The 26,893-nt window shown below is 48.9% G+C and overlaps 1 pseudogene; it reads left to right on the forward strand.

Moving 5' to 3' along the window:
- The window catches only part of LOC134948138 (histo-blood group ABO system transferase-like), a 40,841-nt pseudogene extending 14,776 nt beyond the window's left edge, over positions 1–26,065 (forward strand).
- The last annotated feature ends 828 nt before the right edge of the window (positions 26,066–26,893 follow it).

The following is a 26,893-nucleotide window of genomic DNA, read 5'->3' on the forward strand; positions in this document are numbered from 1 at the left end:
TAAAAAAGACGCAGGATTTTTTTCACAGTTTGGCCTCGCGTCTGCACGTTACGATCCGTACGCATGCGCAGTCGTTCCATAATCGGGCGCTGTGCGATTTCACACAACAGAGATCAGCTGAATTAGGCCCATAGTTCCTCTCAACCTTCAGGTTACTTTAACATCCTCTAGATAAAGCTTTGTGTTATGTATTTGAGAATGAAGGCAGATTGTCTTATGGAGAACATTTCCTATCCCATCCCAGAAATAATAGGCGTCAGTAAAAGGCCTGACACCGCTCTGGCAGTACTATACAGCACGTATATAAATGCTGATTTGGAGGCATTTATATACTGCCTCTTGCCTCTCTTCACTAGCTCCCCGACTCTCTGCATGTAGTTACATCTTTCAGTTTATGCTTAAATTGTGCAGAGAATTGAAAAACCTGTTTAATAATGTTCCCTGATATTTTTTATTTCCCCTCTGCAGTATGGTGTATGAGAAGCCAGACGCGCTCCATCCCCCGTGAGTAAAAATAGGATTTTGATAACCTACCGGTAAATCCTTTTCTCCTAGTCCGTAGAGGATGCTGGGGACGACATCAAGACCATGGGGTATAGACGGGATCCGCAGGAGACATGGGCACTCTAAAGACTTTTCATTGGGTGTGAACTGGCTCCTCCCTCTATGCCCCTCCTGCAGACCTCAGTTGTAGGAACTGTGCCCAGGGAGACTGACATTTCGAGGAAAGGATTTACTTAACTAGTGGTGAGATACATACGCGGATTCAGGGGGGGGGGGCACCAAGGCACGTGCCCCCCCCTGTCATTTAGGACGTTTTTTTTTTTTTTAATGCTGCACTGCCAATGAGGCCGCCGGCTGTCAGTCCCTCCTTCCTGTAGCAGCTTACCTAGGAACGAACAGCCCAGCTCCGCCTCCTGCATTCTGATTCGCGGGCTGGGCTTAATCCGGACTTTAGTGTCACCCTCTCCCTGGCTGCACTAGTACACGGGGGAGGAGGGGCTCCGCGGAACGCTGATTGCAGGGGAGTGAAAGCCGTCAATGCCGCCGTCTGTTAGATGGAGCAAGCTGCCGCCTGATGGAGCCAGCCGGATCCGCCACCAGGAGACAGATCCCTGCACCTGAGTTGGCAGTGCAGGGGTGATTGAGCTGAGCTGGGGACCGAGGAAGCAGGTAGGGTGCAGGGACACGGGAAGGGCTACTGAGTGAGTGTGCGGTGCAGCACTCGCATGTGCAGGGCCAGACAGAAACAGCAGCAGAACAGTGCTCTCTCAGTGTCTGCCCCCTTCTCCGGCCTGGTGCCCCCACCATTACTGCCCCCAGCCCCAGTATCTCCCATCCTGCCAGCCCATTGTTTCCCCTTCCCTCCCCAACCAGCCCACTGTTCCCATCTCGCTGCTCTCCCATCTAGAACCCCCCAGTGACTCTAGACATACTGATCCCTCCTCACCAGCCCAGTTTTACCCCTTTCACTGCCCCCTTCCCATCCTGCCATGTGCCATCCCATTCATAGTGCCCTGGCCCCCCCAATCCAGCCCAGTGTCCCCCACCATCTCACTAACTCCCTTATCCCAGAATCTACCACCCTGCCTGCCCAGTGTCTCCCCTCTCCCAGCCCTCTGCCCCCATCTCACTGCCCCTCAGCAAGAACATCCCCTCATTCAGCCCAGTGTACCCCCTTCTACAGCCTAGTGTTTCCCCCTCCCACCACCATATCTCTGCCCCATTCCTATCTAGACCGGTGTCCCATATATAGATCCCACTGCCTGTCACCCACTGCCTTTCTGTCTCCAACTATCTCTCTCCATCACTTTTCTCTCCTGTCACCCATTGCCTTTTACTCTCTACCTGACATCACCCACTGCCTCTCCCCGTCACATTCTCCCTGTCACCCACTGCCTTTCTGTCTCCCACTATTTCTCCCCATCACTTCTCCCTCCTGTCTGCCTCTCCCTGTCACCCACTATCTCTCCCCGTCATCCACTATGTCACAAACAATCTCCCCATGTCACATTCTGTGGCGTCACCCACTGCCTCATGGATATGGCATTCTCTTTGAAGCCACACCTATTGTTGCAAGGCCAAACCCACTTTTCTGGAGCACGTGCGTCTTATGTGCGCTCTAAAGTACCTCCCCCTCATTTCCTCTGTCATGGTGCCCCCCCTGTCATTTTGTTCTGGATCCGCCCCTGGTGAGATATCTACCAACTCGCACCCTCAACCATGCCGCACACATGGCATTCAACATAACACACGCCAACAGGCATGAACTAATTGCAGCAACATGCTGAAACCAAGATAACACAACTTGTGTAACTGTAATAACTAAACTGCAGGTAAAGTACGCACTGGGAAGGGCGCCCAGCATCCTCTACGGACTAGGAGAAAAGGATTTACCATTAGGTTATCAAAATCCTATTTTCTCATACGTCCTAGAGGATGCTGGGGACGATATCAAGACCATGGGGTCTATACCAAAGCTCCAGTACGGGCGGGAGAGTGCGGATGACTCTGCAGCACCGATTGACCAAACTTTAGGTCCTCATCGGCCAAGGTGTCAAACTTGTAGAACTTAGCAAATGTGTTTTACCCTGACCAAGTAGCTGCTCGGCAAAGTTGTAATGCCGAGACCCCCCGGGCAGCTGCCCAGGATGAGCCCATCTTCCTAGTGGAGTGGGCCTTTACCGATGTCGGTAACGGCAATCCAGCCGTAGTATGATCTTGCTGAATCGTATTCCTAATCCAACGTGCAATAGTCTGCTTGGAAGCAGGACAGCCAATCTTGTTGTGATCATACAGGACAAACAGAGCCTCTGTTTTCCGTATACGAGCTGTTCTAGCAACATAGGTTTTCAAAGCTCTAACCACATCTAGAGACTTTAAATCAGTGAATGTGTCAGTAATTACTGGCACCACAATAGGTTGGTTTATGTGAAAAGCAGAAACCACCTTTGGAAGAAAATGTTGGCGAGTTCGCAACTCTGCCCTATCTTCATGGAAAATCAGGTAAGGGCTCTTGTGAGACAAGGCCCCCAATTCCGACACCCGTCTTGCGGATGCCAATGCCAAAAGCATCACCACTTTCCAAGTGAGAAACTTCAACTCTATCTTTTGTAGAGGCTCAAACCAATCCGATTGAAGGAACTGCAATACCACGTTAAGGAGGTCCCATGGTGCCACTGGAGGCACGAATGGAGGCTGGATGTGCAGAACCCCTTTCACGAAGGTCTGAACCTCTGGAAGAGAGGCCAATTGTTTTTGGAAGAACACTGACAAGGCCGAAATCTGGACCTTGATTGATCCCAATCGTAGACCCGTCTCCACACCATCCTGCAAAAAATGGAGAAAACGTCCTAAGTGAAACTCTTCCGTAGGAGCTTTCTTGGATTCACACCAAGACACATATTTTCTCCAAATACGGTGGTAATGTTTTGACGTTACTCCCTTTCTGGCCTGAATAAGGGTGGGGATGACTTCCTTAGGAATACCCTTCCTGGCTAGGATATGGCGCTCAACAGTCATGCCGTCAAACGTAGCCGCGGTAAGTCTTGGTACACACATGGCCCCTGCTGCAGCAGGTCCTCCCGAGGAGGAAGAGGCTGAGGATCTCCTATGAGTAACTGCTGAAGACCTGGGTACCAAGCCCTTCTTGGCCAGTCTGGGGCAATGAAGATTGCTCGAACCCTTGTCTTTCTTATGATCCTGAGTACTTTTGGGATCAGCGGAAGTGGAGGGAAAACATACACTGACGGAAACACCCACTGGGTCACCAGTGCATCCACTGCTACTGCTTGAGGTTCTCTCAACTTGGAACTGTATCTCTGAAGCTTCTTGTTGAGACGAGATGCCATCATGTCTATTTGAGGAACTCCCCAAAGACTTGTCACCTCTGCGAAGACTTCTTGGTGGAGGCCCCACTCTCCTGGATGGAGATCGTGTCTGCTGAGGAAGTCTGCTTCCCAGTTGTCTACTCCCGGATTGAATATTGCCGACAGAGCTTTGTAGATGTTTTTCTGCCCAGCAGAGGATTTTTGTCGCCTCTGCCATTGCCGCTCTGCTTTTCATTCCGCCCCGCCTGTTTATGTATGCGACTGTTCTTACATTGTCTGCCTGGATCTGCACGGGACGGTCTTGAAGAAGATGTACCGCTTGTTGAAGGCTATTGTAAATGGCTCTTAGCTCCAGAACGTTTATGTGAAGGCAGGCTTCCTGTTGTGAGCAACGTCCCTGGAAGTTTTCTCCCTGAGAGACTGCTCCCCAGCCTCGGTGTTAGGGTCTCCTGCCCTGTGCTGCCACGTCGTCATGGCAACCGGGAGACAAGTGCTAGCGGAGTAACCTGAGCGCAGCTGATACTCCGGTTCGGGTCTTTTGCTGTGCAGTGGTTACAGGCTTTGTGCACAGCAGGGGATCCGGTGCTGGTTTTTGTGCTCACAGTCTGTGAGGTCTGAGTGGGGCGTGGACAGCACCTGCTATATAAACCCTCTTCTCAGGTTAAGCAGATGCTGCTGAATCTTTGTTGGTTAGTCAGTTCCTGAAAGTTAGCCAGTACTGTGTAGCTTTGTATTTGTTTGTTGCTTACTGCAAATAGGCCTTGGGATTTGGTACTACACTCTGCCAATCCAGACCTAGCAGTAAGACTGGAGTCAGTCGTTTAACTTGCTGGGGTTCTTTTGCTACTCTGTGAACTTAGCAAGTTTGCGGCTGTATTCTCAGACTTGCCTGCCAAAATCCTTTCTCACTGTGCAAGGTGTTCAGGTGTCAGTTTAGTGGCAGTAAGCTGAACCAGTGCACTGCAAGTGAGGACTAGGACTGTGGAGACTCTCCTTGTGTCTATTATTCCATCTCTGACCAAGGAGTTTACTGCCACACCCGTTGGTAACCCTTTGGGGTTTTGCTGTTGCCCTTAGCAACGGCATTTCGGTTCTCTACGTATTAAAACACAACATCTCGCTTCTTTCCATCTGAGCATTCCTAATACTAGGGAGACACCCAGTTTCTTAGCCTCTGGGCTTCTCTGTTCACTTTGTGTTGATTTTGTTACCCTATCACCTTCTGTGTACGTAATGTCATATTCCCCAGTCTGTCTGTGAGTTCATTTGTTTTGCAACCCTCTCCGTTCAGACACCAGTACATTCCTGCAGGCACTGGTGTGTATAACACTCGGAGACTTGCATCCGTGGTTACTAGGACCCAGTCCTGAATCCAGAACCTGCGTCCCTCTAGCAGGTGAGAGCTGTGCAACCACCACAGGAGCGAAATCCTGTTTTTTGACGACAGGATTATCTTTCTGTGCATGTGTAGGTGTGACCCCGACCACTTGTCCAACAGGTCCCACTGGAATACTCTGGCATGGAACCTGCCAAACTGTATGGCCTCGTAGGTCGCCACCATCCTTCCCAACAACCGAATGCACTGATGGATCGACACACTTGATGGTTTCAATATCTGTTTTACCATTTTCTGGATTTCCAGAGCCTTTTCCAGTGGAAGAAATACTCTCTGAACTTCTGTGTCCAGAATCATCCCGAGGAAAGACAACCTTGTCGTCGGTTCCAACTGTGACTTTGGGTAATTTATGATCCACCCGTGTTGTTGGAGTATTGACAGGGAAAGGGATTTGTTTTGTAATAACTGCTCCCTGGATCTCGCCTCTATCAGAAGGTCGTCCAGATAAGGGATTATATTGACTCCTTTCTGACGAAGGAGGACCATCAACTCCTCCATCACCTTGGTGAATACCCTCGGCGCCGTGGAGAGACCGAAAGGTAACGTCTGGAATTGGTAATGGCAATCCTGAACCGCGAATCTCAGATAAGCCTGGTGAGGAGGATAAATGGGAACATGCAGGTAAACATCCTTTATGTCCACCGACACTAAGTAGTCCCCCTCCTCCAGACTGGCAATCACCGCCCGAAGTGATTCCATCTTGAACTTGAACCTTTTCAGGAAGAAATTCAGATCTTTTAGATTTAGGATCGGTCTGACCGAGCCGTCCGGCTTTGGAACAACAAAGAGGCTTGAATAAAAACCCCGCCCTTGTTGTGACAACGGTACCAGGACTATAACCTGGTCTTGACATAATTTTTGGATTGCCGCTGTTACTGCTTCTCTCTCTGGCGGAGAAGCTGGCACGGTCGATTTGAAAAATCGGCATGGGGGAACGTCTTGAAACTCTAGTTTGTATCCCTGGGATACTATTTGCAACACCCAGGGATCCAGGCCAGACAGAATCCAATCCTGGCTGAAGAGTTTGAGACGTGCCCCCACCCGAGTGGCCTCCCGCAAGGGAGTTCCAGCGTCATGCTGGGGATTTGGCAGAATTAGGGGTAGACTTCTGCTCTTGGGAACCTGGAGCCGGTGTGGGCTTCTTTCCCCTTCCCCTTCCCCTAACTGCAAAGAAGGGGGAACCTCTCGCCTTTTTGTATTTATTGGGCCGAAAGGACTGCATTTGCGGGTGATGGGTCTTTTTTGCCGGTGCAGGCGCAGAGGGCAAAAATGTTGACTTACCTGCAGTAGCCGCCAAGACTAACGCATCCAGGCCATCACCAAATAAGGCCTCACCTTTATATGGGAGAGCCTCCATGTTTCTTTTGGAATCTGCATCTGCGTTCCACTGGCGAATCCATAACGCCCGCCTAGCCGATACTGCCATGGTAGCGGCTTGTGAACTCGAGTCCAATATCCTTCATTGCTTCCAGCATGTAGGCGGCAGCGTCCTTGATATTCCCTAACTTAAGGAGTATCTCATCTTTATCAATCGTGTCAATTTCTGATGACACGCTTTCTGACCATATTTCAATAGTGCGACTCACCTATGCGCAGGCAATAGTGGGCCTGATCAGTGTACCATTGGTAACATAAATGGATTTTAATGTCGTTTCCATTTTGCGGTCTGCCGGCTCTTTAAGAGAAGCCGTGCCAGGAGCATGGAGAATTACCTTCTTTGTCAACCTGGAAAGTGCACTGTCTAACACAGGGGGTGACTCCCATTTTTTCCTGTCTTCATCCGGGAAAGGATAAGCTATGTGAATCTTTTTGGGAATACAATTTTTTTTTTTAATCAGGATTCACCCACATCCCTTCAAACAGAGCATTTAGTTCGTGTGAAGGAGGGAACGTGACTTTGGATTTCTTTTCCTTACATAAATAAGCTTTCTCCTGAGGTACAGGAGTGCTTTCTGTAACCACCAACACGTCCCTTATAGCCACAATCATATATTGTATACTTTTTGCCAATTTATGATCTTATCTCTCTGGATTCACTATTGTCGACACAAGAATCAGAATCCGTGTCGGTATCAGTGTTTACAACATTTGCAAATGGTCTCTTATGTGACCCAGAGGGGCCGCCCGCATAAGGAATAACAGCATCCTGAAAAATCACATCTTCCACAGATTTTCCCCAGCATGCAGCCTTAGATTCAGACTTATCTAATCTACGGTTAATCAGATGCATACTGTCACGTAGCTCTTTCACCCATGCAGGCTCTTGGTGTGCCGGTAGCGCCACCACATTACAACTCTGTGTCCCTAAAATGGCTTCCTCCGGGGAGGAACTCCCTGCCTCAGACATGCCTCACACGTGTACACCACACTCACAGACACACTGGGACTTATTTTGGGGACAGACCCACAGTAAAATCTGTCAGAGGAACACAGGATAGGAGCAGCCAGCTCACAAACCCAGCGCCAGTATTGCCTGTGAACACAGTATGTCCACAGCCCAAAAGCGCTTTTAAATAGTAATATACACTATCAAATGCACCACAATCGCTTTGTGCCCCCTCTTTATAGCACCCTGTACTTGTCAGAAGTGGAGGAGAGGACCAGCGTGTTCTCTGCAGCCTGAGGAGAGAGAGATGGTGCTGAGTAGTGTGCTGGCTGCCTGAGGAAGAAGCTCCGCCCCTCAGTATCCATGACAATATTTATACTGGCGGGGGTAGGGCATCTTATGCCCCCTTTTAGCCAGTTTTGAGGTATTTTTCTTGCTGCCCAGGGCGCCTTCCGCGCCCTGCACCCTGCAGTGCCTGTGTGTGTGGGCAGCAATGGCGCGCTGCGCTCCCGCCAGCCGCGCCGCACCTCAGCCGTCACTTACTTGATTGAAGATCATTCTTCTCATACTCAGCTGTCTTCTGACTTCTGGCTCTGTGAGGGGGGTGACGGCGTGCTGTGGGAGTGAGCATCTAGACACGGCTAGCATTCAGTTCCCTTCAGGAGCTAATGGTGTCCTGTCAGCCAGAAGCAGAGCCATGAAACTCTGAGGAAGTTGGTTCTGCTTCTGCCCCCTCAGTCCCACGAAGCAGGGAGTCTGATGCCAGCAGATCTACCTGAAAATAAAAAACCTAACATAAGTCTTTACAGAGAAACTCAGTAGAGCTCCTCAGAGTGCATCCAGTCGACCTGGGCACACTCTAAAACTGAGGTCTGGAGGAGGGGCATAGAGGGAGGAGCCAGTTCACACCCAATGAAAAGTCTTTAGAGTGCCCATGTCTCCTGCGGATCCCGTCTATACCCCATGGTCTTGATGTCGTCCCCAGAATTCTCTAGAACGTATGAGAAAATAGTATTACAGACCTTTCCCCTAAAATCCATATACGTTAAGACAGAATGGAGGGGTGATATCTGTCTGTCTCCTTCCAGGAGACTCGACGTCTTGATGATGACTCCTTGGTTTGCGCCGATTGTGTGGAACGGCACCTATAACCTTGAGATACTGAACGCACAGTTCCACCAGCGAGACGTCCACATTGGCCTCACCGCCTTTGCAATTAAAAGGTTGGTTCAAGTAAACTGTGTTGGGAGAAGGGGTATATAGTGACCCCTCGTGTCACATAGCGGCGGCTAATGGGCGTGAAGTGGCAAATCGTAGCTCTGCAAGTCAGAGTCTGTGGTTGGGGTTCTCGGGAACCAACAGTCCATTCTCTTAAGAAGCGCACATTAATTATTCTCCCAAATCCAACTGTACGCCTTGTCCTGGGTTTCAAGCAGTAGATCCTCTGCAGGATATATTGCCAGGTGTTTACAGATGAGGAATAGTCTGCAGATTGTTATCGCGTGGAAGGGCGATATGGCTGCAGAACAGTAGGGGGGGATGGGATTGGTACTAGGGTGGGAATAAGCAGGCAATGTCATAGTAGCTGCAGCCACTTTTGAGGACCCTACCACTTACAGGCCGCGCCAATGCTTTACTCAACGAATGTTTGGCGCATGTGGCTGGTACAGGATGTCACTTGGCGTCAGCCCTTTTCCTTGACTTGCGTCATCTTCTGAATACCCAGGACCTGACTCAGGGTTAGGAACAACTTTTTTTTTTTCAAAAAGGAGCAATTTCCAACTTGGTGAAGCCGTGCAGATGAGGGGCAGGGCCGGTTCCGGGGCTTCTGGCGCCCCGGGTGGCATTAGGGGGCATGGCTTCATACAGGGGGCGTGGTCAGTTATGCCCCCTGTACTGTAGTAGGATGTGCGGTGCGCGATGACGTCATCGCGCACCGCACAGCAAAGGTCCTCTCCACGAAGGAAAACTAGACGCTAAGTGTCTAGTTCCCTTCGTGGAGAGGACCTTTGCTGTGCGGTGCGCGATGACGTCAACGCGCACCGCACATCATTACAGTGAAGGTCCTCTCCAGGAAGGGAAACTAGACGCGTAGCGTCTAGTTTCCCTTCACAGCGGACAGCGGGCCGCGGCAGCGGGGAGCAACACAGCGGATCTTGCCATGGTGCGGCGCCCTCCGGATGGCGCCGCCCCGGGCAAAAGTCCTGCTTGCCCGTGGCAAGATCCGCTACTGATGGGGAGGCAGATATAAAATGCGCCGGCAGATTTGTAATTTGTAGGGGCGTTTCCTGGCTGAATTCTAAATCACAGCATAAAAACAAAGCTGCCCAAACACAGCATGCAAAAATGGAAATTCACTTTCATCGTTTGCATTCCAACATGATTTGTTCCAGGGGCAAATTTTATTTAATTTGCTCCCAACTAATGCGCATGCACGGCAGCCATTGCCAGGTAACCCTCTCCCTTCTAAGAGTGCAGTGTGTAGCCCTAATACACTAAAATGGGCTACTGCCATCTTCAGATGGCGGTATCTGTGGGGGGCAGTATCGGGAATGCTTTGCATTCCGGATCTTGGTATATCTGGTAGCATTGAATCCGCCGTAGAAACCTATGGGGGTTGCGGCTGCTGGCAGGAACGCAGCAGGTATCTGCCAGTGGCGTGCGGTGAGGTCAGTGGCTGGTGAGGCACTGTAACCATAATGTCCACTAAGTCCCGCCGATGCCCGCTACCACCCTCAAGCCAGTGCTCCCTACCGCCACTACCAAAGGCCTTCAAAATCGCCGCCATCAGCCCCCTGGACCCTCTTGCCGCTAATTTGCATCTCAGGGTGACAGGAAGAGGGTGACACCATGGAGAGGGTGACAGGGAGAGAGTGACGTCAGGGAGAGTGTGACAGCGGTGTGTGCTAGGAGTGGGTGACAGCAATATGTGACGCCAGGGAGAGGATGACACCAGGGAGAGGGTAACAGCAGTGGATGACAGGGAGAGGGTGACAGCAGTGACAGGGAAAAGGTGACGCAGGGAAGAGGGTAACCCAAGGGAGAGGGTGACAGCAGTAGGTGACGCCAGGGAGAGGGTAACCGCAGAGGATGACAGGGAGTGGGTGACGCCAGAGAGATTGTGAGAGGGAGTGGGTGACGCCAGGGAGATTGTGACAGGGAGCGGGTGATGCCAGGGAGAGGGTGACAGCGGTGGGTGACGGAGAGATTGACAACATACACTGCATACCCCTCTACCCAACAACATACCTTACTCCCCCCCCCCCCCACATACAATAAATATCCCTCTGCTCCAATATACCCAGCACTCCGTCCCCCCACATACACCTCATATCCCTCTACCACTCACACACCCTAATCCATCTGTCTCCTCACATAAAACCCATAAACTCTACACCACCTCACAAACCCTAGTCTTCCTACATACAACCCTCTACCCCAACACATAAGCTAGTCCCCCTGTTCCCTTACATACACCCAATAATCCACTACCCCCACCACACACCCCACTCCCACTGTCCCTCCACATGGTCATGCACACCCCATAATCCCACTTCCCTGTGTAGCCCGCACCTGGGTAGTGATCTCCTGATCTCGGGCGCAGCGGGGGAGCTGAGACAGCCGCGAACAGGGAGCAAAGCAGTGTCCAGCCGGAGATACTGCTGCTGGCAGCGTCCGTCCTCCGGACGGTAGGCGGGTGTGTGAGGGTGACGCCGCCGGAGGGCATAAGGTATGTTCAGGCGCCGGGTGGAAGGAGGGAGGGAGGGAGGGGGGGGGAGCGGCAGGCTATGGACGCTGCACAGCTTAGTGCTACCCCCTACCACTGCCCAATCACAGCTAACTGTGACGCCCCTGTCAAAGAGGCACTTTATAGTAAGTGCCGCGTCAGGAGCTTTTTTCAATAGGCTTTTGCTGCTCATTTCTTAGCTCCGCCCCCCGCTTCCGGCCATTTCATATGAATAGCGTGAGGCACCGAGAGTGGTGCCTCCTATACACATTTAAAACACTATTTACAATGTAAAAAATATTAAAATAATACAAAGTCTAAAACATATACCTCTTTGTATTATTTTAATCATTAATGACAGGGGAGGCACTGCCTCCCCTGACTGCACGTCCCTGGTATCTGCTACTGTCCCTCCGTGATATGGGTTATGCCCCATAGTGGGAGTGACTGCTGGTTACACCCCATAGGATTGGCTCATTAGTCAGGGGGCGGGCTCATGTGCTGGCGTGTGCTCCTCCTTATATGTGACCGGTATATTTGCATCCTGTAACGATATGTGGGCGCTACCATTGTGCCCAGATCACAATAGTAGATTGTCCATTCCGTTTTATTTCAGCCGGCCAATGAAACACCTTCTACAGCGCTATTAATATCTTGTAAATGCTAAATACAGTATACTAGGTGACTCATCGCACCCTACGGGTGCTCTTCACACTGTCGCAAGGGGCTACGCCCCCTTAACCCCTGAACGGCTTTCTGGCGTTCAATGTTTGTATTATATGGAGTATTACCTGCATTCCTAATTTTGTTAGTGGTTAAATATTGCACAACGAAAGGGTGTCCATTGGTGAAGGTGGTATAGCCCCTTGCGACAGGGAGGGGGGCGGGGGAGTGCGGTCCGGATGGGCTGCGGTGGTTCCGTGGGTGGTGGAGGGGCAGGTGCGGGACTGTTGCAGATGGGGGAGGGATTCTGGAGACGCTGCGGGTGGGGAAGGGGCGGGAGCGGGTGTGCCGCGGGTGGTGTAGGCGGTCCGCAGGTGTTGCAGGTGGGGGAGGAGCAGGGTGCTGCAGGCGGGGGAGGGGCAGGTATGTAGAGTGTGTGTGTGTGTGGGGGGGGGGGGGTGTAACACTGAATGTCATAGCCAGTGAAGTCTCCACTGAAGGGCTGTGGAGTATGGAGACACCTCACAGCTGCCTTGCCATCTCAGCATATAGTAAGAGGAAGGTGGTAACATAAAGTGACAGTTGTAGACACGTCATCTCTCCCCGTCCACAAATGCCGGCGTCAGGTGACACCTCAGGTTCCGCCCTCCCTGGCTTCTAGGTCTGGCAGTGACGGGGCAATGTCCTGATGTCACCACCAGCTGCCCCTGACGTCTTACTCTGTACCCTGCCACCAGAGCAAGGAGTTCTGGGCCCATACGGGTGACGGGTAACCACCGGTCACTTTCATACAGTGGCGGACTCGTGGTAATTCCCGCAACCTGACATCCTCACGCCCCTCCTCCACCCTGCCCCTGCACATCAGTTCTATCCGGATCCTTCCACCCAGCCGCAGTGTCCCGAAGCCGAGGAGAGAGCAGCAGCACCGGACGTAAGAGTGACAGGGCCTGGGAGAAGGGGGTCAGCAGCCAGTCAGGTGGCGCGGGCACAGCCAGCGGCGGCTGAGAGGGGTACTCGGTGCCAGATTAAGTTCCACATGGGCCTGGAGCTGAGTTTTAGGAAGGGCCTATTGTGTGCCACCGCAGGTAGTGTGATCAGCGCCGTAGAGAGGTTTTCCCAGGTGGGAAGAGGGGCTGCGGTGACATACTACATCACTGAACTACCAACCCACATTACATTACTGTGCTACTTCCCCACACTACATCCCCACACTGTATTACTATGATACTTCCCCACACTACATCCCCACACTATATCACTATGATACTTCCCCACACTACATCCCCCACACTATATCACTATGATACTTCCCCACACTACATCCCCACACTGTATCACTATGATACTTCCCCACACTACATCCCCACACTGTATCACTATGATACTTCCCCACACTACATCCCCCACACTATATCACTATGATACTTCCCCACACTACATCCCCACACTATATCACTATGATACTTCCCCACACTACATCCCCACACTGTATCACTATGATACTTCCCCACACTACATCCCCACACTATATCACTATGATACTTCCCCACACTACATCCCCACACTGTATCACTATGCTACATCCCCACACTACATCCCCACACTGTATCACTATGATACTTCCCCACACTACATCACTATGATACTTCCCAACACTACATCCCCACACTATATCACTATGATACTTCCCCACACTACATCCCCACACTATATCACTATGATACTTCCCCACACTACATCCCCACACTGTATCACTATGACACTTCCCCACACTACATCCCCACACTATATCACTATGATACTTCCCCACACTACATCCCCACACTGTATCACTATGATACTTCCCCACACTACATCACTATGATACTTCCCAACACTACATCCCCACACTATATCACTATGATACTTCCCCACACTACATCCCCACACTATATCACTATGATACTTCCCCACACTACATCCCCACACTATATCACTATGATACTTCCCCACACTACATCCCCACACTGTATCACTATGATACTTCCCCACACTACATCACTATACTTCCCCACACTACATCCCCACACTATATCACTATGAAACTTCCCCACACTACATCCCCACACTATATCACTATGATACTTCCCCACACTACATCCCCACACTATGGGGGTAATTCCAAGTTGATCGCAGCAGGAATTTTTTTAGCAATTCGGCAAAACCATGTGCACTGCAGGGGGAGCAGATATAACATGTGCAGAGAGAGTTAGATTTGGGTGGGGTGTGTTCAATCTGCAGTCTAATTTGCAGTGTAAAAATAAAGCAGCCAGTATTGACCCTGCACAGAAATAAAATAACCCACCCAAATCTAACTCTCTCTGCAAATTTTATATCTGCCACACCTGCAGTGCACATGGTTTTGCCCAGTTGCTAACTTTTTGGCTGCTGCGATCAACTCAGAATTACCCCCTATATCACTATGATACTTCCCCACACTACATCCCCACACTATATCACTATGATACTTCCCCACACTACATCCCCACACTATATCACTATGATACTTCCCCACACTACATCACTATGATACTTCCCCACACTACATCCCCACACTATATCACTATGATACTTCCCCACACTACATCCCCACACTATATCACTATGATACTTCCCCACACTACATCCCCACACTATATGACTATGATACTTCCCCACACTACATCCCCACACTGTATCACTATGATACTTCCCCACACTACATCCCCACACTGTATCACTATGATACTTCCCCACACTACATCCCCACACTGTATCACTATGATACTTCCCCACACTACATCCCCACACTGTATCACTATATACTTCCCCACACTACATCCCTATGATACTTCCCCACACTACATCACTATGATACTTCCCCACACTACATCACTATACTTCCCCACACTACATCAATATGATACTTCCCCACACTACATCCCCACACTATATCACTATGATACTTCCCCACACTACATCCCCACACTGTATCACTATGATACTTCCCCACACTACATCCCCACACTGTATCACTATACTTCCCCACACTATATCACTATGATACTTCCCCACACTACATCCCCACACTATATCACTATGATACTTCCCCACACTACATCCCCACACTGTATCACTATGATACTTCCCCACACTACATCCCCACACTGTATCACTATGATACTTCCCCACACTACATCCCCACACTATATCACTATGATACTTCCCCACACTACATCCCCACACTACATCACTATGATACTTCCCCACACTACATCCCCACACTATATCACTATGATACTTCCCCACACTACATCCCCACGTTATATCACTATGATACTTCCCCACACTACATCCCCACACTGTATCACTATGATACTTCCCCACACTACATCCCCACATTATATCACTATGATACTTCCCCACACTATATCACTATGATACTTCCCCACACTATATCACTGTGCTACTTCCCCACACTACATCACTATGATACTTCCCCACACTACATCACTATGATACTTCCCCACACTACATCACTATGATACTTCCCCACACTACATTCCCACACTATATCACTATACTTCCCCACACTACATCCCTACACTATATCACTATGATACTTCCCCACACTACATCCCCACACTATATCACTATGATACTTCCCCACACTACATCCCCACACTGTATCACTATGATACTTCCCCACACTACATCCCCACACTATATCACTATGATACTTCCCCACACTACATCCCCACGTTATATCACTATGATACTTCCCCACACTACATCCCCACGTTATATCACTATGATACTTCCCCACACTACATCCCCACACTGTATCACTATGATACTTCCCCACACTACATCCCCACACTATATCACTATGATACTTCCCCACACTACATCCCCACGTTATATCACTATGATACTTCCCCACACTACATCCCCACGTTATATCACTATGATACTTCCCCACACTACATCCCCACACTGTATCACTATGATACTTCCCCACACTACATCCCCACATTATATCACTATGATACTTCCCCACACTATATCACTATGATACTTCCCCACACTATATCACTGTGCTACTTCCCCACACTACATCACTATGATACTTCCCCACACTACATCACTATGATACTTCCCCACACTACATTCCCACACTATATCACTATACTTCCCCACACTACATCCCCACACTACATCCCTACACTATATCACTATGATACTTCCCCACACTACATCCCTATGATACTTCCCCACACTACATCACTATGATACTTCCCCACACTACATCACTATACTTCCCCACACTACATCACTGATACTTCCCCACACTACATCCCCACACTATATCACTATGATACTTCCCCACACTACATCCCCACACTGTATCACTATGATACTTCCCCACACTACATCCCCACACTGTATCACTATGATACTTCCCCACACTATATCACTATGATACTTCCCCACACTACATCCCCACACTACATCACTATGATACTTCCCCACACTACATCACTATACTTCCCCACACTACATCCCCACACTATATCACTATGATGCTTCCCCACACTACATCCCTACACTATATCACTATGATACTTCCCCACACTACATCCCTACACTATATCACTATGATACTTCCCCACACTACATCCCCATACTATATCACTATGATACTTCCCCACACTACATCCCTATACTTCCCCACACTACATCCCTATGATACTTCCCCACACTACATCACTATACTTTCCCACACTACATCCCCACACTATATCACTATGATACTTCCCCACACTATATCACTATGATACTTCCCCACACTACATCCCCACATTATATCACTATGATACTTCCCCACACTATATTACTATGATACTTCCCCACACTACATCCCCACATTATATCACTATGATACTTCCCCACACTACATCCCCACACTATATCACTATGATACTTCCCCACACTACATCCCCACATTATATCACTATGATACTTCCCCACACTATATCACTATGATACTTCCCCACACTACATCCCCACACTATATCACTATGATACTTCCCCACACTACATCCCCACATTATATCACTATACTTCCCCACACTATATCACTATGATACTTCCCCACACTATATCACTGTGCTACTTCCCCACACTACATCACTATGATACTTCCCCACACTACATCACTTTGATACTTCCCCACACTACATCACTATGATACTTCCCCACACTACATCCCCACACTATATCACTATGATACTTCCCCACACTACATCCCCACATTATATCCCTATGATACTTCCCCACACTACATCCCTATGATACTTCCCCACACTACATCACTATGATACTTCCCCACACTACATCACTATGATACTTCCCCACACTACATCACTATACTTTCCCACACTACATCTCCACACTATATCACTGATACTTCCCGACACTACATCCCCACACTGTATCACTATGATACTTCCCCACACTACATCCCCACGTTATATCGCTATGATACTTCCCCACATTTTATCACTATGATACTTCCCCACACTATATCACTGTGCTACTACCCCACACTACATCACTATGATACTTCCCCACACTACATCACTATGATACTTCCCCACACTACATCACTATGATAGCACAGGGCCGTGGTGCGGGAAGGTCTCTGCTTGAGTGTAGCAGGGTGTGGAGGGGTTATCCAGCATCCATTCAGAGCATGTTGCAGTTGGACTCTACACCAGGGGAGGCGGGTGAGAGGAGGTGAGCACCAGGACGGCAGTTCCAGCAGCTAGTTACACTGCACGGGGGCGTCACATTGCAGAGGATCCTTTGGGCCTGTTTTCATTGGGGGCTTGGAGCTGCAGCTCCATCCTTTAGTGGTGTCCTGTAACACGGACACGAATGGAGGGGCTGAGGTCCAGGGACGTGGAGGGGAAGGGGCAGGAGCTGAGAGGCGACAACATCTGCAGCTGCAGCCTCATAACCTAACCTCCTATTTGCCCAACTCTGTGACTCTGACTCCGCCCATCGCTGAGACTCCGCCCAGCGTTAGCCACACAGTCACAGAGTGACAGATCTGGGCAATTATATAGGAGACATTTAAAAAAGTATATACAATGTAAAACCCAAATAACATTTTTCCATGATAACATTTATTCTAAACCTTAAAATGATCTCCCATCTTCTTCCCCTAGACACAGCGCCTTATGGGCCCGATTCAGCATGGAACGCTGCTCCAACAGCGCTCGCCTGCTGAATCCCACTACAGTGCGCACACGCTCAGAAGCTGCACTGCGCGTGTGCACACAGTGAGACGGGCAGAGGCATGTGACGTCACACACAGCCGCTGCGAGTCAAAACATGGTAGGTGGCCATCTGCCTTCAAAGCCAGGCTGCGTAGACAGAGGGCAACCTCAAACATGCGAGAACATCACCGTCATGTGATGCGCTCACATGTTTCCGGGGGAGGGGGGGGCAGGACGTCCCCCCGCATGTCAGCGTAAAGTGTTGTAGGTGTGCGGTTTTTCGCACGTCTACAACTCATGCTGAATCAGGCCCTACTGCATGTTCCTTGACCCCCCCCCCTCCCTCCCCCACCCATACATTCTATAGCGCCTTGGCACACTAATTATAGGAAGGGACCTGGTGACCAGTGAGGTGTGCTGCTGTGGGTAACCCGGGGGTACCGAGTTGAAATGCGCATAAAGAGACCCATTACTTTCATCGGGTTTAGGTGCTTTGCACTGGTGTAATGGACGCGATCAGCGCGATAACTGGGGGCAATTGAATCTCACCCCTCGATCTTCTGTCTTATTGTGGGTGTGATAACATATATATCCCCCCCCCCCCCCCCCACAGGATCTATACGCTGTCTTATGGCTGATGCCCCCCACCCCTCTCTTCTCAGCCCAGATTACACCACCCCATGAACTTCAACTCAAATAAAGACAAGGAGACGGATGTAGAGGGAAAAGGGATCAGAGATTTTATTTACAACTTGGATCTTTTGGTAATTTAAGTCTCGGGACTCAGGAAGAGTCATCCTCAGAGTAAAACCCCCTGTGGGGGAAACCTCTGGGAAACCTATGCCGTGCTGTTATTGGCTAGGCTGATAGGCCAGTCTGGGATTGGCTAGTCACCGGGCTGGAACTGGCTATTCTGGTATAGCGGGATGGAACGGCTATGTTGGAGTAGTTCATTGGAATGGAAGCAGCTGGAGGTCATCAGAGCCCTGGAGACCTCCTCAGCCACGGAGAGGTAAGTGGCTGGCAGCGGTGCCATAAGCCATGACACTTACGCTGTGCTGCATTCAGCTTTACAACAGGCACCACAGTAATCCTGGTGCGCTGTAGCAGTCACTCAAATCTGCGATCGCTTCATCTACGAATTTAACAAATCTGCCCATCCAATTGATTTTCTTGACCTTCTTTCCTCTGGCTCTCTGTGGGAGAACAATGCGATCTGCGTGGGCGATCTCAATACTATCTGCATGTAGGATTTCTACGCGAGCTGCGTGCGAGATTATAACATGCGCTGCGTGTGATATTTCAACCCTATCTGCGTGTGAGATAACACTACGCTTACTGGCAGATGCGCCACTCAGATACTCTTCCGGATCTACGGAAGATGCGCCATTCTTATTCTCTTCCAGATCTACGGCAGATGCGCCATTCTCATTCTCTTCCAGATCTACGGCAGATGCGCCATTCTGATACTCTTCCGGATCTACGGCAGATGCGCCACACTGATTCTCTGCCGGATCTATGACAGATGCGCCATTCTGATTCTCCGCCGGATCTATGACAGATGCTCCATTCTGAGGAACTGGTGATGGGACTATGGCAGATGTTGATCTCTGAACTGCTGATAATATGGCAGATGCGGCACACTGAACTGCTGATGCTGGTAATATTGCAGATGCGGCATGATGAGGAACTGGTGATACAGCAGGTGTGGCATTATCTGCTGGTCCTCTGCTAGATGCGGCGTGCTGAACTGCTGGTGCTGGTCTGTAAAACATAAAGAGTGAGTAAATCATTTGCTCATTAGTGCTGTGCTCACTAGTTGAACAATTAGGGCCTTTTCCTAACATACTATTAAGCTGCCCTCGCCTACTCTTCTGGAACATCCACATTTACTTAAGAAGTCCAGCGGTCTCCCTACTGAAGTGGGAGAAATGGGAGACACGATGACCTGATTCTCAGAGAATCGCATCATCTTGGCCCTGTCCCCTCCCGACACCTGTAATTTACAGCGTTATGTTGTGAGGGGGTGGGTCCAGCCACGCCCCCTCAGTGACCCGCTGCATGTCCTCTCCTGGAATATTCCAGAGGCGGAAGATGGCAAATATGCAAGTCATATGTACCTGGTTCAGGGCCGTGCAAGCTCAAGTTACAGATGTAGCCATGCTCATCCGGCCTGCGGCATTGGTGCGGGCAGATGCGCCATGCCTAGGTACGTGGGCAACTTAGTGCACTGAGCCGTGCCTTTGTATGCCGCCCATGTATTCCCTTGGGCACGTACTAAATAGTCACTTGCATTAGCGCTATTTTCTGCTTGTTATGTTCCACCTGATGTGGCAGCGTTATCATATACACATGGCTGAGTCCTAAATGTGCACACGCAGTAATGATAATAACAATAGGAACCATTCTAGTATATAACATTATGGCTGTGTATTGTTACAGTATACATTGGTCATATATAGATAGCGCTTATATGGAACTCACCCTTCCTCTGACGAATCATCTACTCGTAAAGTTGAACCTTCTGGGCGACCGCGGTACACTAATATCTTGATCTTATCTCCAGGCTTGGTGTTCCTCTCATGAGCCCAGAATTCCTTCACGGTCCATCCCAGAACTTTTTTGTTGTTAAACTTTATTATTTCGTCTCCTGTAAATGATAACATAGTTGAATATAAAATATAATCAGAAACAGTATAAACAATAGAAGAAAGCAGCGACTTACAGGCCAGACTATAGCAGGACATGGATTATACACGTTGCTGCATCAGCGGTCATTATAGCCAAATAAGCAGCAGGGCGGCAGAACCCGAGGGTTATGTGCCGCTGTAGGGAGTAGATGGCAGTATAAGGGAAGGAGAAGCACATGAGGGCAGAGGGCCCTGCACGTGAGAGCTTACAGCATGCCATATACTGCCATTGTCATATAAGTGCCTTTTTACTCTTACTTTGTACTAATACTTATACTTTACGTTCTTATTTAGATAATACTTAATGTGCTGTTACATATATGAAGGATTATATTACCTATATGTAGTACATTGAAGAGTGGTCCTTTCTGTACTATGTGGGAAACCTCGAGGAAGTTCTCGTCATTCTGAATCAGCCTCATTCCAAGATGTCCATCCCCCTTTACCAGAGAGACTGTTACTGTGTCAGCCAAGTTGTATCTGGAGACCTGTTACAGAAAGACACAATTCACTATCTAGTTACATACACAGCTATTGTGTAACAGCTACACACTAATGTAGCCACATATCTGTATATAATACATGACAGATATAGGGCTATAGTAGCAGATCTAACCCCTCATTCCAGGGTTCTCAGCTCCAGGCCTGAACTACTAACAGGTTTCTGGCTAGAACAGCAGGGCCGGCTCCAGGGTTTTGAGCGCCCCGGGCAGGCGATGGGGGCGTGGCTTCATACAGGGGGCGTTGTCACTTACGCCCCCTGTACAGTAGTAGCGTCTATGAAAGATGTGCGGTGCGCGATGACGTCATCGCGCACCGCACAGCAAAGGTCCTCTCCACGAAGGGGAACTAGACGCTACGCGTCTAGTTCCCTTCACGGCGGGGGACAGCGGGCAGCGGTGGGCGCACGGCACATCAGCAGCGGATCTTGCCGTGGTGCGGCGCCCTCCGGAAGGCGGCGCCCCGGGCAAAAGTCCTGCTTGCCCGTGGCAAGATCCGCTACTGTAGAACAGCCATTTCCGCTCCTATGTAACGCCTACTGAGAACCAGAAATGCTGTAAATAATAATAATACTCTCTTAGCTTAGTCAGATGTAGGCACAGACACCTCCTGACATTTAGGCCTACTAAATTGGGACAAAGCACCGCCTTCTGTCCCCGGACACGCCCACTTTCAGGTGAGCCCCACCCCTCTTGAGAACCGTGAAAACCCCTAATTGTGCAAATATCAAAGTACAATAAATAAAAATAACATCTCACCTTATCCCGGAGGATCGGCCAGCGAAACTTTATCGGCAAAGCTCCACCCATGTCTAAAGCCTCCTCACTTCTGATCCAAAAAAAAACCTGTATATAATAAGTAGCTATCCTTACACGAAGGGCGCTTCTCAATACTGGAACCTGATAAATACTCGGTAATTGAGCTTCAGCAATCGCTTCCTACTCTACTGAGGTCAGGCAACAGAATAAGCCCCTACTGTGCTGCGCTGGCTGATAACATACCGTGTGGGACCATTGTGATGTCATAGCACATAGGATCATTATGATGTCACAGCACATAGGGCCATTATGATGTCATAGCACAGACATTAGCAGCAGCCATACAGGGAAATAAATGTATGACATAAAGTATTAGACTGTGTATAGGGGTAAGCAGGGTCAGAATAGCATACAGAAATTCACAGATTTGTAAATAAGGGTAATCCAAGTACCCCACAATTATCCGCGTATTCCCGGCCATTAGCCAAATATTGATCCGATCTTGTCCGTTTGGGCGTTATCGTTCAGGTAACCCAAGCCACGCATCAGTAATGACGTCATTATGCCAACCCCTTTTTATCCCCGTAGGGGAGATTTATTCAAATTCACGTGATATAGTTTTCCTATTTCCCACCTGAAGAATACCTGTGTAACATCTTCCTAACATATTGGGAAGTAAGAGAATTAGTGATGAGTGAGTGAGTCTGAGTGGGTGAGTGAGTCGGTGAGTGAGTTAGGGCTATATAGATCGGCCGTGTGGAAATCTAAACGCAATATGACTATTTTCATTGCGCCCATCTTCAAGTTTAAGTTCACTACCCAACCCCGAAAAGAATTGGCGTTAAGATCCATAGCCTATATGTTAACGGACAGTCTAAGGAACATATCAATTTTCAACATGTGATCAACTTAGGGTCCCCAAAAACTATGGATTTGACACCAATGTTGGTAATTTTGGACATTTTATTTTTCACCCCTTCCCCCCCCCACCCCCAGGCTGATGGGGGCTGAACTTGGATTTAAACGGCATTGGCAGTGTCACTACTCATTTCAGTGACCCGAAAACTATGGATTTTTACATGTCATCCCCTCCCCACCCCCACCCGTAGGGGTGTCTTACCCCCGCAGTATTTGTTTCTAGATTGTAAATCATATGTGTACCAAGTTTGGTGTAAATTGCTCCAGGCATTCCAGAGTTATGCTGGAACATACATACACACATATATACATTTGTATATGTGTGTGTGTGTGTGTGTGTGTGTGTGTATGTATATGTATATATATATATATATATATATATATACTGCATATAGTTGCTCAGCCCCCCATCCACTTTCTGCCCATGAAATCACCCTGTAAGAAGTGACTGGAGGGGCTGAGAAACAATGATGCCATCCGTATTTTTGATGTGCCCTGTGCAGCACGGCAATACAGACGTGTCCTCTTACATCTCTCCTGCCTGTTATGCCAAATAGAACCTCCTGGCACGCCAGTTCCCATGAGACACTGCCAGAGTCGGGCGTCTTTTTTGCAGAAAATGAGTCTTACTCGCTATGCGATGCGACGAAGATGAACACGGAGACTGCACTGATTAATGTGATATATGACACTTGTATACCTGCGTGCGATGGAGTCTCTGAATCTGTATAAGAGGTGCTACAATGTAGCAGCCGCAGCTTCTTCCCTTGCCAAGTTCCGTTGTGCTTCATAAACAAACTCGGTCACACACAAATATACAAGTGTCGAATATGAAATTATTCAGCACAGTCTCCCGCTGCGTCCTAGAGCATTTCGACAAATAAGACGCCCGATTTTAGCTGAGTTGCACAGGACCAGTCGGCTCACATGTGCCCGTCATCTCCCGCTGTGCGGCGTATTGAAGCCAGATGTATGAAGACACATCTGTATGTCATCGCTGCACTTTTGTACTGATCTAATGTATTTTAAAACGCTGATGACTTGTTCTTCAGGTATACCGTCTTCATCCCGACTTTCATCAAAACCGCTGAAAAGTATTTCATGAAGGGATACAAAGTGATCTACTACGTGTTTACTGACCGTGTCGGGGACATCCCCAACATTACCCTCAGCGAGGGGAGACAGATGGTCGTCCTGAAAGTTCCCAGCTACCAGAGGTGGCAGGAGGTGTCTATGAGGCGCATGGAGATGATCCGAGAATATTCCCGCCAGCGATTCGTCAACGAGGTGGACTATTTGGTGTGCGTGGACGTGGACATGAGGTTCAGCGATGACGTTGGGGTGGAGATCTTAAGCGACCTGTTTGGGACGTTGCATCCTGGCCTGTACGACACATCACGTCCGGGCTTCACTTACGAGCGCAGATCAGAGTCTGCGGCCTACGTTCCCGAAGATGAGGGAGACTTTTATTATGCAGGGGGTTTTTTCGGGGGTATTGTAGAAGAAGTCTATAAGTTAAGCAACTTCTGTTATCACGCCATGATGGCGGACAAGAAAAATGGGATCGAAGCCATTTGGCATGACGAGAGCTACTTGAACAAATATTTTATTTATCACAAGCCGACGAAAATTCTTTCTCCGGAATATTTGTGGGACAATGACTACGGCGTTCCAGGCTTCCTCAAGAGAAGAAGATTTGTTGCAGTTCCAAAAAATCATAAGGCAATTCGGAACAGAAGGGCACTGCGGGTCTGAGGGCCAGACAGAACTTTTATAGCAAACGTGGGGATACATGTACTAAGCTTCTATTAATGAAAAGTGGACGTGTTGCTTATGGCAATCAATCAGAATCTAGCTAATATTTCTATACTGCATTCTAGAAAAAATATAGAATTTGGTTGCCAAGGGTAAATCTACCCCTTGATCTTATGGGGGGAGTTCAATTAGGTGAGAGTTTGGTCCTGCAAGGAAAATGTAACCCAAATCTAACTATCTCTGCCCATGTTACATCTGTCCCACTTGCAGTGCACATGGGGGGTCATTCCGACCCGATCGCTCGCTGCAGTTTCTTCCAGCGCAGCGATCGGGTCGGAACTGCGCATGCCGCAGTGCTCCGGCGCATGCCAGCCATCGTTGCCTAGTGATCGCCTCTGAGGCGGTCACTGGGCGGGAGGGGGCTGGATGGCGGCGTTAAGCCACCGTTTAGGGGGCGCGGTCCAGCCAACGCAGGTGTGATGTCACACGCAGCCGCTGCGGGCCGGGGAGCAACGAGTAGCTCCCAGCCAGAAAGCTAAAGCTGCGCTGGTCGGGAGCTACTCCTGAAGTGCAAAGGCATCGCCGCTGTACGATGCCTTTGCACTTCTGCGGGGGGGGGGGGGGCGGCACTGACATGCGTCCCCCCTCAGCACAGCACAGCTACGATCAACTCTGAATGACCCCCATGGTTCTGCCCAATTGCTAACTTTTTTGGATTGCTAACCAATCTGAATAACCCCCGTAGTGTGGTAATATACCCCAAATTGTCTTGGTTGTGTTTTTCATATTGTGAAAGTCCTTTTATCACCGTATTTTTACTATCCTTTGTATAGGTTAGACATGCACAGATTACACAAATAAATACATAGAACCTGTCAAAATCTATAATTGGATATTAAGATGAGTTTGTTATACTACTGATTCAGAAATCTGGCTTTTAGGAAGACATGTTTTTTATTCTACAGTATACTAACATAAGAACGTTGTGTTTCTCTGTTCCAAGTTGGCGCAAAAACGTCTGAACTGAATTTCATGAAAACTGCATCATATTGTAGCGGAAACTCCTAGAAATAACATGCACTCTGTTTCGTCTCCATCCGTCAAAATAAAACTGAGCAGTTACAAAAAAAACATTTATTAGCATCATCAATGCAAGAGATAGGTGTGATACAGATTATAGTGAGGGTCCAGCAGGCCTATGCACTAAGAGATAGGTGTGATACAGATTATACTGAGGGTCCAGCAGACCTAGGCACTGAGAGATAGGTGTGATACAGATTATACTGAGGGTCCAGCAGACCTATGCACTAAGAGAAAGGTGTGATACAGATTATAGTGAGGGTCCATCAGACCTATGCACTGAGAGATAGGTGTGATACAGATTATAGTGAGGGTCCAGCAGGCCTATGCACTGAGAGATAGGTGTGATACAGATTATAGTGAGGGTCCAGCAGACCTATGCACTGAGAGATAGGTGTGATACAGATTATAGTGAGAGTCCAGCAGGCCTATGCACTAAGAGATAGGTGTGATACAGATTATAGTGAGTGTCCAGCAGGCCTATGCACTGAGATAGGTGTGATACAGATTATAGTGAGTGTCCAGCAGGCCTATGCACTGAGAGATAGGTGTGATACAGATTATACTGAGGGTCCAGCAGGCCTATGCACTGAGAGATAGGTGTGATACAGATTATACTGAGGGTCCAGCAGACCTATGCACTAAGAGATAGGTGTGATACAGATTATACTGAGGGTCCAGCAGGCCTATGCACTGAGAGATAGGTGTGATACAGATTATACTGAGGGTCCAGCAGACCTATGCACTGAGAGATAGGTGTGATACAGATTATACTGAGTGTCCAGCAGGCCTATGCACTAAGAGATAGGTGTGATACAGATTATAGTGAGGGTCCAGCAGGCCTATGCACTGAGAGATAGGTGTGATACAGATTATACTGAGGGTCCAGCAGGCCTATGCACTGAGAGATAGGTGTGATACAGATTATACTGAGGGTCCAGCAGGCC

The sequence above is a fragment of the Pseudophryne corroboree genome, chromosome 8, assembly GCF_028390025.1.
Source record: "Pseudophryne corroboree isolate aPseCor3 chromosome 8, aPseCor3.hap2, whole genome shotgun sequence".
Lineage (NCBI taxonomy): Eukaryota > Metazoa > Chordata > Amphibia > Anura > Myobatrachidae > Pseudophryne > Pseudophryne corroboree.